General features: G+C 46.2%; 1 long non-coding RNA gene across 1 annotated transcript; it reads left to right on the top strand.

Moving 5' to 3' along the window:
- The first annotated feature begins 1,371 nt into the window (after positions 1 to 1,371).
- Positions 1,372 to 4,281, top strand: LOC123354675. The gene is made up of 3 exons (XR_006574810.1): positions 1,372 to 1,531; positions 2,246 to 2,354; positions 4,162 to 4,281. It is a non-coding gene; the product is annotated as an uncharacterized LOC123354675 (long non-coding RNA).
- The last annotated feature ends 7,820 nt before the right edge of the window (positions 4,282 to 12,101 follow it).

Raw genomic sequence — 12,101 nt, 5'->3', positions numbered from 1 at the left:
TCCAGCCACAATCTGATGAACCTCTTTGAAGCTCCATTTGCACTTCATTACCCATCGATGAAACATTGTCATATCTGCACATGTGCTAAGGTGTTCAGACAAAGGTGATTTGATTCTAATGGGACTTTTGTCCAGCCCCATCTTTGCTATTCAAAGAGGGTTTATTTGAACCTTCAATCTTCTGCCTTTGAGCTTGCTTTAAGATGGCTTCACATTATGTTTTCCTTAGTATCTGCTGATAGGGAGAAGTTAAACCCTGAAACTACTCGACTGAATTTATATCCCTTGGTTTGAGACAGCAGTAGCTTATGTATTACTAGTCATAGTGGCCACGCCAGGCATGATCCTCGTCTGGCATACATCAGCACAGCTCCACTGAAGTCAGCAGAGCTATGCTGATTTAAAACAGCTGAGGAGATGGGGGACATTGAACTCAATGGACTGATGACAAGGTACCCGAGCTGAGGATCTGGCCCTCATCCTCGGTACTGACTCTCAGAACTAGAGTTGAGTAAATATTCATTCATTCATTCTTAAATGAACTCTCTTCATCTGCACTTAGAATCACTTGTGACCGTTTTGTTTTGCTTTCAGGGAATATTCGATTGATTGAGTTTTACCGGTATGGATGTAGCATGAATGAGTGGATGAAAAGAGCCGCTGGTCATGTTGGGAATCCGAGTGTAGTGTGCTCATCAGCCAGAGACCAAGAATCCCACGTGGCTTACATGACCAATTGCAATTAGCCAACACAGGCAGCGAGAGAGGAAAAAAAAAAAAAGAAAGAAAAAGTTAGTTTATTTATTCTTGGTAGTAAGTTGATGCTTCGGCCAATTGGAACTCCTCTTAGGGCTGTGATTTCCTGGAGAGATTCATGCCCTACCTGAACTAATGGAATGTGCAGAGACAGGAGCAATGCTTTAGAAAGAGCCCTTCCACTTTGCTCGTGGGCTGTTCAAGGATAGGTGAAATTTATTCCCCTTTCCCAATTTTGACTTGGTGACAGCAGCATCGCCCCGTGGTATTTTAACACTCATCAGGAGAGGACAGACTCCTGTGAGTGCCGTGAGAGCGAGAAGGGTTAGGATTCCCACCCGTTTCTCACAGGAGAGGGTTTCCATTTTGTGCAGGCCGGCAGTTGGCAGGTTCACGTGGTGAGAGGCACCACGTATCTCACCGGGAACAAGCTCTAGACTGTATTTCAAAATAAATGTTATAATTATATTTGGCATTTCTGAGCCTCCTGCTGGCGGCAGCTGGCCATCTCGCTGACAAAGTGCTGTTATTTGCGACACTGGCTGTGTGGGAGATCAGAGGAAGAGATTCACAACCAGATGCAGCCGTTTATACAACATTAAACCAACTGTTAGCAACTCCCCCTGTTCTCATTTCCTTGCCCTTCCAACACAATGAGGATTGTTTCATGATGCTAATTCTGACTGAGAATGAGTAAACTGCCAGTTGCCATGTGATTTGGTGAGATGAAACAACGGGAGGATGCATCTTAGGACCTTTTGTTTTTCAAAGATCTGTAAGTCTCCAGCCTTTTCTTTAAGGGGAACAGTGCCTGGGTTAAAAAAATTCCTTCGCTAGCCCGTCTCTGAAGGGGCTAATCGAGAAGCTCAGGGTGCCCATAGTGAGGTGGAACTCTGAGGGAAGGGGGTGGCCTCTGGAGGGCTGAAAGTCCTGGTTGTGGGGGTCTAAGGTGGATGGGCTACAGAGCACCACATCCCAAGGAAAGGGGACAGGCACGAGGTCTGCAGGTGGAGACCCAGATCCAGGAACAGTGACCCGGCTCTATCCAGATCTGATTGGTTTAGGAGCATGTGAGATCCAGCTGTCAGGTCCACTCACAACAGAGTGGTCTCCTTCCAGAGGGCCTGGCCCAGGATGTGACACCTTCCGTGTCTTGTCTTATTGCTGCAATGACACAGATCCAAGTCTCGGCCAAGGGCAAATGGAATGGACTGACCACAGAGACAAGAAACCAAACTGCTTTAATAGGCAGGGTGTTGGGGATGGGGGTATCCTCCCACTGCAATGGTGGGATGGAGAATTCAGGGAGTGACATCACCCCAAAGATGAGAACAAGAGGTGAACCTCACGGAATGAGCATGGCTGCCCTGAGGGTTTCACCTGTATGAAGTCCCTGGATGAATATTATTTGTAGAATTTGGTATTTGATGAATGTTACTATATTTTTCCAATAAATAATTCAACAAAACCATTTTGACTATTCACCCAGATTACAGAGCTGGTGGAATGATTCATGAAGATATTTGCTGAATAATTTATGAGAGAGATCGCAAAGCATTGGATGAATAATTTTTTCCATCACTCATTCCACTGCAGTGGTGAGCACATGTGTGAAATTAAATGCCTAGAATCTATGGTGAGTGGGCACAGACAACAGGAAGGACAAACTATTTGTGGACCAGCCTCTCCAAGGGAAGGGGTGGAAATCCCTGTTGTCTGAGAGATGTAAGAAATACATCGGACAAATCCCTAAAGAGCAGACTGTAGGGAACAACCCTGCATTGGGAACAACCCTGCATTGGCCCCATCCAGGAGGGCACCTGTAGGGCCTCCTGCTTTCTTCTGGCTTTGTTTCAGTGTTAAAAGTGCCTGTCTGTATCCTCTTCCTAGAATTCTCCTGCATGGCAGCTGGGGGAGAGTTTCTAGAAGAGGAGGACAGCGTAGGCAAAGGAAAGCTTAACAGGGGCAGCTTCTTCTCACTCTCCAATCTCTCTGGGTCAGTTAATTGACCATTAGAATTTTTTGGATGATGCACTGTGCAATTTCCAGACGTTCCTGGTGCGGTCAGTCTGGGGTAGGAGGATGAAAAGGGAAAGGGACAGGAGGGGTGGGATGCCCAAGTGTTGCACATGCCATACTTCCTCCTGGGGCTCCACTGGCCACCGCCCCAACTCCCTGGCGTGGAATCAAACACGCCCACAGTAATAGGGGTAGGACAACGCAACTTCCATTTGCATTGGCAGGAGGAATGCAGCGAGTGCAGGCCTGATCCCAGAAAGCTGAACCACAGCTGACCTCTAACCTGCCTGTGCTGCAAAGACAATAGCCGAAGCTGTGCAGCTGAGACACAACCCCAGCTCAGGCAGCGGCTGTGCCAGTGCGACTGCTCTCAGGTGGAGGCAACATGATGGATCTCACTCGCCGGCTTGTTTACATCTAAAATTAGAAGTGAAGTGATGAGCTGTTATGCTCACAGTTTACGGACAATTACATTTAAATACAGTTCTCTGCTGCATTCCTCTGGCTGCTCGGAAAAGCTCCGTTACAAGCGAGAGCTCCTCCTCACTCCCGTCTAAGGGAAGGCAGCATGTGGAACCAAACAGCAGCCTTGGGGATTAATGACCCTACTCAGCTCGGAAAGCAAAATTGGATGGAGAGAGGAAAAAACAGTGTTTTTTTTAAAGTAGGTTCTAAATAATTAACGGGTGAATCCTGCTCCGTGGCTTAACGTTGTTCTGCAGTTGAAATGTTCAGGCCCTGAAGCAAATGAGATCCATGACATGTCACCCTCAGTTCCCTAGCAACAAGCTAAAGCATGGAAATGCGCTTGGCCTTATCACAACAGGATGTTAAGGCAATTAATATTCATAACCAATGTCTTAATGTGCAGGAAATAAAACAGCTTTAGTTTAACCCAAGTTAGAACAGGGAGAACTGGGTGAAATTTAATGGCCTGTGATATACAAGAGCTCAGATAGATGATCTAATGGTCTCCTCTAGCTTCAGAAGATGGGTCAGAGTTTTCTGGGGTGCGGGCTGGTTTGAAGGGGTTGAGCTGGTGCATGTGACAGCGAGGCATGCATCTCTGTCTATGCGTGCGCATGCTTCTGAGAAAGCGTGTGATTGTGTGCGTGCATGTGAGACAGCGTATGCTTTGTTTGCACATGTCAGAGTGTGAGTCTGCACATGTGTTAGGGGATGTGTGTGCGCGTGACAATGCATTTGTGAGCGTGAGCAGATGAAGGCATGCATGTGAATGGGAAAGAATGCGTCTGAGGTGCGTCAGTGTACATGAGCATGTCGGAGAGGGTGGGAGGGAGCAGCTGTGAGAGAGTAGAGATGTAGTATTTTAATGAGTGCATCTGCAGAACCCAGATGACCCTTACTGGTCTCTCTTTCACACAGGAAAAGCAGTAGCAGTGGCACTGTTAACTGTTCCCGCCCCACGCTGTTTGTGGAGAGTGCTCCATCAATCAAGACTTCACTCTTGCTGGCAACAACATCAGGCTTTGTCCATTGGTCTAGTTGATTTTTAAGGCAGCCTGATAAGTTTTATTTCAAAGAACTGATGGGCACCAGGGGTGCTTGCTGACAAAGTCTTCCCTACAATGACTTGCTGGCAAGCAAGAGGAGTCAGAGCATATCATTTTAATAATGATACATAGCCCCACAAGTTCCTGGGCCTGCCTCTGTGAGCTAGCAGAGAGTACAAAAGCGTCTCCTCAATAGGAAAGAGAATGGCTCTTGATAATATAGATCCAGAAGCGCCAGACATCTTGGAGATGCAACAGGCTAGCCCCACGGGAATACTCCGACTGACCTAACCCCCAGATCCCAGGCTGTTCTTTGCTAAAGCTGGCAGAATCAATAGCATATGTCCCAGTAACTCAGCACATCTGCTCCTCTTGCCTCTCAGCCTTTCACCTCTTTTCTGGACCAGTAACCTGAGGGAAAAAAAAATCTGGACGTTTCCTGCCTGGATAAAAGCAGGGCCTGGATCCTCAGTTGAGGCACACTGGGGTAGCTCCGCTGATATCAGTAGAATTCTACTGCTTCAGGATTTCCTCAGCTGTTAGAGACACGGGCAGCGTGTTTACCTGGAAAACACCATACCCTGAATGGAACACAAGGCTGGGGAAAGCACTGGGAATGGGAAATATCCTGTATGAGCAATGAGCAATCCGCCTGCTTGGCAGGCTGAACAGTGGACCGGATATCTTATCTTAAACATCTACAGGCCAGATCCTCTGCTGTTGCGACTGGCATCAAAAGGTGCTATGCTGGTTTACAGAACAGAATGATACATTCCAACAGGCTCTGTGACTTTTCCTCTTTAAAGCAGACCCGGGAATGAGATTTCATGAGCATGTTTAAAATTACCATCCTCCTAAAAGCCCAGAGGTTAGTGGTGACCTGGCCCGATAATTGAGTTGCTCTAGGTCAGCACGGCAGGAGATAGAGGTGGTGGAGAAGCAGAGCAGCTTGGATGCTGTGGGGAATGAAACCAGCTCCAGCAGCTAATCCCCACTCTGGGAAATAAAACCACCCTTGGAAAAAAAACCATGAAAATAAATAGAATAAAACTGCCTCTTGGAGCTGGAGTTCCCCCTTGAGCGATGCTCTAATGTGACAGCTCCCAAGCGACAGGAGTCACCACTGAGAAATCAGGCGGCCAGTAGAGTCCAGCGTGCGGCACTGGCACGTGGGCTGACAGAGGAGAGAAGGTCAGAGGAGATCAGCTGAGCAGGCATGGTAGCCTCAACCTCTCCCGTCCATGGAGTCAACAAGCTGTTACGGAGTCTTGCAGGGTTTGGGGGCAGGGCTGGAATTCAGCTGCCTGAGTGAGGGGTGATTCCCTGCCCTGCACACATACACTTGCAATGTAAGACAGACAGACAGACGGATGGATGGATAAGCTGGTAAAAATGTATTCTATTTTCCACTAAAAAAATTAAAAGAAAACAATGACTCTTTGTTTCCACTGAAAAATTGAACAAGAATTTTGGGTGGGTTTTTGTCAAAAAACGAACACCCATGACCCCCAAACCTGCAGGTTTTAACAACCAAATACTACTAGTACTAATTTAAAAAAAATCAGTTTTCAGCAGCCAAACATTTTTGGTTGTCAGCTGTTGGGGGGGGGGGGGGAAATCAGGGTTTTATTTTTTCACTATGTCCCTCTTATTTTATAAAAATGGAAAATTTCCATTTAATCATAAAACCCTTTTCCTTGGAAAAAAGTTATGATACAAATTTCCAACCAGCTCTAACAGACAGAGATTGCCTATGAGACTGTAACTAGTAGATTTGGATGACTAGTAAGTACTGGACTCCTTGAACCACAGCTCCATGGAGCTCAACCATGGCTAATTCTAGATGGGATAAGGTCAAAATTAAGCAAGAGGAAGTAAAATTTCCCCCTAGGACTATCTATAGTCTGTCCATACACAGATTGTCCTCAAAAGTTTGTTCAGCTAATTTTAGCTGCAATGTGGCCAGTCCAAGAAACACTGAAAAAGAGCAAGTTCCCTGCCAAATGGCTTTAACTTCACAGCCCAGGAAATGTTTGTCTGTTTGCAGACCGATAACATGTCTCCCAGGCCCCTGTCTAGTCTGCTGTAAATCCCTGGAACGTGGCAACAATGCTGCAGCCTGCCAGACATCAGAGGGGATGCTGTAACATGCAGCGAGAGCTGGGCTGAAGGACAGCATGCTGGAAGAGGGGGCTCCCGTAACTGTGTGGTAAGTGAGTTATAGGGGTTTGACGGTACCTCCCATAAGGCTTTATGGAAATATGCTTAGAATGTGTTTTATGCTACATATGCCATGTAACATCTCAAAGGTTATGATCTACGGAATGTATTTGTATGCATGTATCATTTTTGTATTCAAAGTTATGAATGTTGGCTTGTACTGGCTTGATTTCTAAATAACCTTAGTAGAGCATTTGGTCAGTTCCTGGAGAAAGGAATGTTGAAATTAAGTACTTAATCAAGAAACACTTAAAGGACAATGGATCTTGGAATGCTCCAATCCACACAAGAAGTCTACTTGAGGACGTTCAAGGTAACATGTAAACAATGGGTGCTACCTGTAAAAACTGTGAATCATGCATGGACATGTGACTCGCCCAGGTGACTCCAGAACTCCATCTTGGAGCTGGACTTTGCATAGGAGTGAGGAGGGGGTCTCCACCCACAAAAGAAAGTCTATTTAAACCCCTGGGAGACCGCTCCATTTTGTCTTCAGCTGGCTAACGAGAGCGCCTCTCCACCCCCCACGATACTTGGAAGAAACTGGAACAAAAGGCAGTGACTGCAAGGGGTGTGAGTGATTGCTGGACCCAGGCTAAAAGGAGATTAGTCTGTAAAAGGGAGCATTCTGGAACTGGTGAGGATCTTATCTGTATTCAGTTTGATTAGACATAGATTTGCGCATTTTATTTTATTTGGCTTGGTGAATTATTTGTTCTGTCTGTTACTACTTGGAACCACTTAAAATCCTACTTTCTGTATTTAATAAAATCACTTTTTACTTATTAATTAACTCAGAGTATGTATTAATACCTAGGGGAGCAAACAGCTGTGCATCTCTCTCTATCAGTGTTATAGATGGTGAACTATTTATGAGTTTACCCTGTATACAGGGTAAAACGGATTTATTTGGGTTTAGACTCCATTGGGAGTTGGGCATCTGAGTGTTAAAGACAGGAACACTTCTGTTAGCTGCTTTCAGATAAACCTACAACTTTGGGGCAAGTAATTCAGACCCTGGGTCTGTGTTGGAGCAGACGGGAGTGTCTGGCTCAGCAAGACGGGGTGCTGGAGTCCTGAGCTGGCAGGGAAAGCAGGGGTAGTAGTAGTCTTGGCACATCAGGTGGCAGATCCCAAGAGGGTTTCTGTGATCCAACCCAGCTTCCCTTCTAGCATCAGAACTGCCTCTCTGCATCTTGCCTTGATGTCTCCACTTGCTCCAGTTCAGAAAAATATCTTCCCTTGTCAATGCATTTTATATCCCCACTGCCGCTAATGTGGTTCTGGGGGAATTAATACATTGGTGGTTGATTAAGAATAAGCAAGTGTCCTGATTTGAGAAATATTGTTCAAGTTAAAAGTTGACCTGAAAAGAACCCAGCATTAAAACTAGTCAGCTAATGCTCCCTGGACTCAATCAAAAGGGGTTAGATTCCATTCTCTATTGGCAATAACTCTTATCCAATTCGCAAACCTAGCTCGTTAGATTTCAGCTTTAAAATCTAACTGACTCCCTTCCATGCTTACAGCCGGAACCCGCCCACTTTGCAGTGAGGAGGCAGGCGACATTGCTTGATGGCTGATAGCCTTCTCACAATTCCCCCTGTGTGCCGAGAAGGACAGACAAGTTCTACCACAATTCACTGGGAAAGATTCACAGAGCAACTCAGCTTACTGCATGTGACCCTGGGTGACCCTCAGTGCCAACTGGCGAATGGCACACCATACCATAACTCTCATCAAGTCTGAAACTGCCCCAACACACTGTTGTCATAATGTGTATCTAAAAAGTGCCATGTAAGCGATTGTGCAGTAACACACTGGTCATTAATATTATTGTGTGATATAAGTACGGGCGATGTATAAAGTATGATAGATGCATGCTGGAAATATGGTCTTAAAAAGGTGTTTTGCAAGCAGACAAAGGAATATTGTTTTACCTGTTTTCCCGTGTCCCCAATATAAATTGAACTAGGCAACGCCTCAGAGGAGAATGAAAAGTACATCTACATAGAAGGTAAATGAAGTGTCACATTGGTATAGTCAAACAGGATTTACACGCAGCTATAGGACTGAGGTTCACACTGCAAGCACTGGTATACTACATTTTTAAGTGTTTGTAAATGAGAAGGCTGAGGACAGTCAAAGAAAGGTGACAGTTTGACTATTTTGTGGGGGTTTTTTGGTAAGGGAAACAGAACAAAAGGAAGTGTAAAAACACGTAGACTGACTAAAATAACAAAAAGTGATGGAGGGCAAAGACACAGCCGCCTCTAGTGAGTCAGCCGTCTAATTCCAGCTGGCTCAGATACAGTTGCAGAAGCTGGAGACAGCAGAGTGACCAAAATGTCGGCGATGACTAACACAAAGAGGGACCAAGAGCACCAAAGATGGGAGCAGGCCAGAGGGTGAGAGAAGCTGACCTGAGAGCCAGGGGGAGGGAGGCAGAAAAGTAACAGCCGGAAGAAGCACACAATGAACCAGAGGGGAAAAGTCCAATGGTCTAATAGTTCAGAACTCGAAGCAGATGGATCTGGGGAGACTTGGGACTGGAAGGGTTGTTGATGTCACCTGGCAAGAAGTAACTAGGTTGGTGGCACCTTTATGCTTTTAGGCTCGCTACCGGAGTCAGGGCTCAGAGCCATAGCAACACTGTATTAAGACATCTAAGGTTACACAGCAGCTGTGACAGAACCCCAAAAGGTCACACTGCAGCATGAAGAGCCATGGGCTCTGCCCCCAGAAGTCTTAGTGCCACACAGAGGGGAGTGCAGCTCCAGTGAGGATATGGTAACTTGGGTCGAGCTTTGCAGCGTGGCAACTGACACCTGGGCTAGGCAAAGCCAGGTGCTGATCACCCAAGTTAGCTCAGCAGTGAAGGCAGACCCTTAGTTTGTATGCTTTTTGGGGCAGGGACTGTCCTGCACTAAGTGTATGTACAGCACCAAGCACATTGGGACCAGTAGGTGTTGCTATAACAATAATAATGTGAACAAGACAGTTGTTTTAACCACCTTGTCTTGTAGACCTGCTCTGAGCCAGATTTGATGGTGGTTTAAAATGCCAGTGGCCAGTCAGTGATAGCAACAGAGAGATATTTTAGGGAAAAAATACAGTGACACATGGCCTTAGAAACCACTCAGGTAGATGGATGGATGGACAGATTGACTCACTAATGAATTGGAAGCTATTCCTGTCCCTCTGCTTCTGCCTGTTACCTTCCAGTTTTCAGGTCTTTTCTGAAATGGTTAAAGCGCTTGACACAATTAGCTCTTAATTGTTAGCAGCTGTAACCATTATCAGTTTAATGCCTAATTAATTGTTACAATTAATGCTGCCTTGCCTACCCTGTCTTAAGGAGCGTTTGCTAGGGAGGGTGATGTTGTTTAAGTTACATGTTAATTAATTTGCCACCAAATTTTAGTATTTAATTAAATATCCTAAATATGCTGCTTTTTCCCCTCTGTAAGCAATTAACAAGCCAGGGGTCAATTAAACCTGTGTTAACCTCCATCCCGTTCTGCTGGCATGCCAGGCCCAGGCACAAGCCTCTTGTTAGCTGTACAGGAAATACTGACTGCACTTTGAAGGTGCCATTACCTCATCATGACACAGAAAGAGCACGGCTGTTATCAGCATGGGCATGACTAATAACTGCTGATACGGAATGAACTTGGAATCCATCTCGAGCGAGTCTGAGGCCTCGCCTGCCCTTGGGAATAGAAGGAATCATCAGCAAAGCTGACCACACAGTGCAGGTAAGGGCCAGCCATGTTTGCACTGATGGAGCTAATTGGAGTTGACTCCTGCGTGTGCTCGTCTATGCCTCGGACTCAGCTCTGGTGCAGGCTACGGGGGGCCATTGCTGAGTGTACGCAAGGCCCGAGAAGGTAACTGAACCTAATGATTGGAGCTGCGTGAAGTATTTGCAATGAAACTCCATGCTACATGGAGCCCATCTGGTGGCAGGTTCATGACCAGCTCCACTCCCAGGCCAGGTGCCTGGAAGGGTTTGTGGCCCCAGGTTGGTTTGTGGCTTTGCATCTGAATCCCTCTAGAGAGTCACTGTTTGGATGTGGAGCTGGGGTTTTTCACAGAGCGCCTCTTCGTAAAATAGAATTTGAGGGCACATCCCCTCCCACCCCTGAATCTCCACTGTGTATCAGAATGGAACGTCCCTACAAACCCTGCCTGGATTCAGTATATTACACCGTCAGGAGCCGGATCCTGCAGGAAACAGGCTCATGACAGAACATTCTTCCAGGTAAATACAAATCTCCACATAAACGAGCTGTTCTGAACAGTCCGCAGGACAAAAGTTCCTGGCCAAGCTGCCCAAAGACTGTCTGAACACTGGGCCATAACAACACCGTCACTCATCCTTCTGCTGCGTTCAAACCATGGCTCCCCTCGTGTGCGTGGAGCAGGGACTAACCTAATGTCTTCCCACACTCAGAGCAAGTCAGACATCCAGTAGCGAGGCCCAACCCCTGTTGCCATTCTATTGAAATCAATGGATTTGGCCCATCACTTCGTACCCAGAGACATCAGGATTTGGAGTGATAAGAGCAAGCAGAGCTCTGAAATTAAAGAGAAAGGATGGGCCATGGAACTCACCAAGTACCTGTGAGATCTGTGTTCAATTCCTGCTCCACCACAGACTTCCTGGGCGACCTTGGGCACATCACTTAGCCTGTCTGCGGCTCAGCTCCCTATCTGTAAAATGGGGATGATAGCACTTCCCCGCCTCCCAGGAGTTTTGTGGGAATAAATTCATGAAAGATCATGTGGTGCTCAGATGCTGCAGTAGTGGGGGGCCAGATAACATACCTAAGATAGATAAAAAATGATTAAGAGGTAAATTGCAATTGCCTTTGCATGGTGAGTAGCAAATTACCATTGAGAATAATCCCTCTGGTGTCAACAGGTGTGTATGGGAAGTGAGTTATTACTGCACATGAGTAGCAGTGCCAGAATGTGGGGCTTGCTTTATTTCTGCCTTCGCTGGCCATGTGGTACATTGGAACCACTTTTGGTTCTAGAGATTCACCGACAGCTGCCTTGTTCCTTACAATACATTTAACAAATTAAAACTAACCCCAGCATCCTTCCCAATCTGCAAAGCTCTCTCTCAATGCAGGATCCACCCACTGCATAGCTCTGTTCCCAGCAGGTGGACGAAGCCTAGAGTTGCGGGGGAAAGCTTTCAAAGAATTCAAAAAATACAACTAGAAGCAAAGCTTTACTCCGCAGTTTCAGTCCAAGCTTCGGTGATTTGGCAGCAGCTCTGGCTTCTTCTGTGGAGGGGTTGAGAATTGGGGAATATGTTACTTTTTCTTGATCAGAGTTTGGAAGGTTTTCAGGCTCTTGGGTTTTAGAGGAACATCTGCATTTGTATTTTAATGACAACAGATCCTACCCATAGGCGCCATTCTCCCCAAAGGCCCCCATCTTCCAGCATTTCACTCTCAGTAATAAAACACTCTTGATCTGGGAAAAACAACCAAACCACAGCAGGATTTAGCTCCTGCAGGGTCCTAGGGTCTCTCCATATTGCTGAAGAGCCAGAGAATATGAACTCCGAGCAATTGC

The sequence above is a fragment of the Mauremys mutica genome, chromosome 22, assembly GCF_020497125.1.
Source record: "Mauremys mutica isolate MM-2020 ecotype Southern chromosome 22, ASM2049712v1, whole genome shotgun sequence".
Classification (NCBI taxonomy): domain Eukaryota; kingdom Metazoa; phylum Chordata; order Testudines; family Geoemydidae; genus Mauremys; species Mauremys mutica.
Note: the sequence above shows the minus strand (reverse complement) of the source record. Positions and strands in the feature narration are given on the sequence as shown.